This window comes from Nicotiana tomentosiformis, chromosome 3 (genome assembly GCF_000390325.3).
Source record: "Nicotiana tomentosiformis chromosome 3, ASM39032v3, whole genome shotgun sequence".
Lineage (NCBI taxonomy): Eukaryota > Viridiplantae > Streptophyta > Magnoliopsida > Solanales > Solanaceae > Nicotiana > Nicotiana tomentosiformis.
In genome coordinates, this window is record NC_090814.1 from 61,502,902 (window position 1) to 61,507,688 (window position 4,787).

The window sequence follows — 4,787 nt, forward strand, 5'->3', positions numbered from 1 at the left end:
TTGTACATCTTTGATAGGGACGACCCGAGAAGGGTCTCCAATACATTTCCTCAACATAGATACATGGAATACCGGGTGGACAAATTCCAATTCAGATGGCAATTCTAACTCGTAAGCAACCTGTCCAATTCGTCGAAGAATTTTGTACGGCCCAATATACCGCGGACTCAACTTACCCTTCTTCCCAAAACGCATAACACCCTTCATCGGCGAGATCTTCAGGAAAACCCAATCACCAACCTCAAATTCCAGATCACGACGTCGGACATCGGAATAAGATTTTTGCCTGCTTTGTGCCGTCCTCAGCCGCTCTTGTATCAGTTTCACCTTCTCAATGGCTTGGTAAATCAAATCTGGCCCATATAATTCTGTCTCACCGACTTCGAACCATCCAACTGGTGATCTACATCTCCTCCCGTACAGTGCCTCATACGGGGCCATTTTAATACTGGAATGGTAGCTATTATTGTAGGCAAATTCTATAAGTGCCAGATGGTCATCCCAATTCCCCTTAAAATCTAGAACACATGCTCGTAGCATATCTTCCAGCGTCTGGATGGTACGTTCAGCCTGTCCGTCAGTCTGCGGATGGAATGCAGTGCTGAGATTTACTTGTGTGCCTAAACCCTTCTGAAAAGACCTCCAAAAGTTAGCCGTAAATTGAGCTCCTCGGTCTGATATAATAGATACCGGCACACCATGAAGCCTAACAATCTCCTTGATATACAACTTCGCATAATCTTCAGCCGTGTAAGTTGTCTTAACTGGTAGAAAATGGGCAGATTTTGTAAGTCGATCAACTATCACCCAAATGGAGTCAAACTTATGATAAGAGCGAGGTAATCCAATAATGAAGTCCATATTAATCACCTCCCATTTCCAGGTCGGAATCTCTATATTCTGAATCAATCCACTGGGTTTCTGATGCTCGATCTTTACTTGTTGACAATTAGGACACTGGGCTACAAATTTTGCAATAGACTTCTTCATGTTGTCCCACCAATACTGCTCCTTAACGTCATGATACATCTTTGTCGAGCCAGGATGGATAGAATATCGGGACTGATGAATCTCAATCATAATCTTCTCTCGCAACCCTGCCACACTAGGCACACATAATCGGCCCTGGTATCTCAGTGTCCCATCTCCTCCGATCTTGAAAGCTGTAATCTTACACTGCTGAATTCCCTCTCTCAATCTTACTAAGGTAGGATCTTCATATTGCCGTGCTTTTACCTCGGCTACCAAAGATGATTCTGCTGTATTCTGTACAGTAACACCTCCGTCATCAGAGTCCAACAATCTGATTCTCATATTGGCCAGCTGGTGAAGCTCTTTGGTCAACCCTTGTCTACCTGCCTCAATATGTATTAAGCTTCCCATTGACTTACGGCTGAGAGCGTCTGCCACAACATTGGCTTTACCAGGATGGTACAATATCTCGACGTCATAGTCTTTCAGTAATTCAAGCCACCTACGCTGCCTCAAATTCAACTCCTTCTGCTTGAAGATGTATTGTAAACTTTTGTGATCTGTGTAGATGTCAACATGGACGCCGTATAAGTAGTGCCGCCATATCTTCAAAGCATATATTACTGCAGCCAATTCCAAATCATGAGTCGGGTAATTCTTTTCATGCTTCTTCAATTGTCGTGATGCATAAGCAATCACCTTCCCACGTTGCATCAATACGCACCCCAAACCTATACCTGAGGCATCACAATATACCACATAACCTTCTGTTCCTTCTGGGAGAGTGAGCACTGGCGCAGATGTCAATCGATTCTTTAGCTCCTGAAAACTATGTTCACAAGAATCAGACCACTGGAACTTGGTAGCTTTCTGTGTTAACTTAGTCAATGGTGCTGATATAGAGGAAAACCCTTCTACAAACCGCCTATAATACCCTGCTAGCCCCAGGAAGCTGCGGACTTCTGATGGTGTTGTAGGTCTCGGCCAATTCTTCACTGCATCGATCTTCTGAGTGTCGACACTAATACCCTCATCAGATATCACATGGCCAAGGAATGCTACTGAGTTCAGCCAGAATTCACATTTAGAGAGCTTAGCATATAACTTATGATCCTGAAGGGTCTGTAATACTATCCGCAAGTGGCCCGCATGTTCCGCCTCCGAACGAGAATACACCAGAATGTCATCAATGAATACGATCACGAACACATCAAGATAGGGCCTGAATACACTATTCATGAGATCCATAAAAGCTGCTGGGGCATTTGTTAGCCCGAACGACATCACCAAGAACTCAAAATGCCCATATCTTGTCCGGAAGGCCGTCTTTGGAATATCCTTCTCCTTAACCCTCACCTGATGATACCCTGAACGCAAGTCAATCTTGGAGAAATACTTGGCACCCTGGAGTTGGTCAAACAGGTCATCAATTCTTGGAAGTGGATACTTGTTCTTTATTGTAAACTTATTCAACTGTCGATAATCGATACACATCCTTAACGACCCATCTTTCTTCCGCACGAACAAGACTGGCGCACCCCAAGGTGAAGTGCTAGGCCTAATGAAACCCTTATCCAGCAAGTCCTTCAACTGTGCCTTCAACTCTCGCAACTCTGCCGGGGCCATCCTGTATGGAGGGATAGAGATCGGTTGAGTGTCAGGCAATGCATCAATGCTAAACTCAATCTCCCTTTCAGGAGGAAGGCCTGGGAGTTCATCTGGGAAAACATCTGGAAATTCATTGACCACGGGGATTAATTGTAGAGTAGGCGGCTTCGCCTCCACATCCCTAACACGAACAAGATGATAAATGTAACCTTTTGAGATCATCTTCCTTGCCTTAAGATAGGAAATAAACCTACCTTTCAGCATAGCAATGTTCCCCTTCCATTCAATGGTGGGTTCACCCGGAAACTGAAACCTAACCATCTTCGTACGACAGTCAACAGTTGCATAGCATGAGGCCAACCAGTCCATTCCCATTATCACATCGAAATCAACCATTTCTAACTCAAATAAATTTGCCGAGGTTTGACGACTACAAATCATCACAGTGCAACCTTTATATACCCTTCTAGCAATCACAGAATCTCCTAACGGAGTGGATACCGCAAGTGGTTTACTTATCAATTCAGGTTCAATGCCAAACTTATTAGCCACAAAGGGTGTAACATATGATAAGGTAGATCCTGGATCAATTAGCGCATATACATCATAAGAAAACACAGACAATATACCTGTAACAACATCCGGAGACGATTCGAGATCTTGTCGACCTACTAGAGCATAGGTTCGATTTTGAGCACCACTCGAACTCGGCACTGAACCTCTACCTCTACCACGACCTGTCGACTGCTGAAAACCTTGTGCTGGAGGTCGAACTGATGAGGAAGAACCAGACACAGATCCAGTCGGTTGAGCCATACCACCACCTCCTCTGTTAGGACAATCCCGCATCATATGGCCACGCTGTCCGCAAGAATAGCACGCATCGGAACCTCGACGGCACAGTCCAAAGTGGGCCTTGCCGCACTGATCACAACGAGGTGTTGGGGGTCTCGTCTGACTAGTATCTCTATGAAATTGTGAGCCTGATGCCCTCGAACTCTGACCTGAACCAGAATAGGTAAATCGATCATACTGAGGCCTCTGAAACTGTGGAGGAGCACTAGCTACAGGTGGCGCCGAACTCCTCGAAGATTGGGGCCTGATACTGCCTCTGAACTCATCAGAATACCCTGCAAATCTTGCCCTCTTATGCTGGCCCCTATCCTGCTCCCTATCTGCCCTTTGCTGGCGCTTACGATCCTCTAGGGTCTGGGCATAAGCCTGAATACGGGAAATATCCATGCCCTCTACCAAGGAGGCTGTTGTGCACTCATTTATCAGATGTGGTCCCAACCCGTTCACGAACAGATGCACCCTATCACTCATTTCGGCCACCATATGGGGAGCATACCTTGCTAAAGAATCAAATTGTATACTATACTCTCGTACACTCATATTACCCTGTCGAAGGTTCAAGAACTTATCAGCTCTTGCTCGTCGTATCTCAACTGGCAAGTAGTGACGAAGAAAGGCCTTAGAAAATTCCTTCCACACGGCTAGAGGAGCGTTCGGACCCCTAGATCTCTCCCAACTATCATACCAGAAAACCGCTAAATCCCGTAACCGATAAGAAGCCAACTCTACTGCCTCCGTATCACTAGCATGCATAACCCGCAATGTACGATGAACCTGATCAATAAATGTTTGTGGGTCCTCCTTGGGATCTGATCCGGTAAACACTGGAGGGTCTAGATTAATAAAATCACGAACTCTCGCACTAACCGGTTTATCAGCAACACCGGTATTCTGCCTCTGAGCCTGAGCAGCTACCAAGCTAGTCAACAACTGCACTGCACTGCGCATATCGTGGTCTGTAGTGCCAGATGGTGGAACTGGATGTACTGGGTGCCTCCTAATATCCTCTGGAGGAGATGGAGAGGTATGAGACGGCATCTCACTCTGAGCCTCACTTTGGCCTGCTCTGGCTGGAGGGACCTGAATGTTACCCTCGCCCACAGCTGTATCAAGCCGTTTACTAATCGCTTGCTTCCTAGTCGAAGGCATCGCTGAAAGAAAACAATGTGAATATTAGATATGAACACTTACGACTCAACTCTACGCACGATCTAGATTTAGGAAGAAGGTAACAACCCTAGATGTCATGTAGCCTCCTGATTATAAATGTGGCGCGCTACACATCCATAATCAAAACTCTACTAGACACGGCTCATAGACAACCCCTAGGACAGACTTGCTCTGATACCAAG